Below are 514 nucleotides of genomic sequence, written 5' to 3'. Positions count from 1 at the left end.
GGGGGAGTGTAGGAGGTGAGATGGTCCGTGTTTCAGGAGGTAGGGGGTTATGTGGGGGTTTCAGAGGATGGCGGGGTTATTTTAGTTCAGGGCTCTCAGAGCCTGGGGGAAAAAGCTGTTGAGCAGTCTGGCGGAGCGGGCTCTGATGCTCCGGTACCGTCTTCCTGATGGTAGGAGCTGGAAGAGACTGTGGGAGGGATGAGTGGGGTCGTTCACGATACTGTTGGCTTTGCTGGAGCACCGTGTAAGAAAAAATGTCCAGGATGGAGGGGAGAGGGGCACCGATGATCTTTGCAGCTGTGTTCACTGTCCTATGCATAAATTAAAAATAAAATACAGACTATACGGATGCTTCACATAATACTGTACATGTGCAAAGAGAAACATCGTAAGTCAAGCAGCTGGCTGGGGAACAGTGCAAGATGATTTGTAGTGCATGAGCATGTAAACACACATATTACGGAGTCTTTTGTGGGATTATGTACACAAAGCAGTGTGTGTGAAAAGTGTCTAG

This window comes from Sinocyclocheilus grahami, unplaced genomic scaffold, assembly GCF_001515645.1.
Source record: "Sinocyclocheilus grahami isolate Dianchi unplaced genomic scaffold, SAMN03320097.WGS_v1.1 scaffold1573.1, whole genome shotgun sequence".
NCBI lineage: Eukaryota > Metazoa > Chordata > Actinopteri > Cypriniformes > Cyprinidae > Sinocyclocheilus > Sinocyclocheilus grahami.
This window is presented reverse-complemented; position numbering follows the sequence as displayed.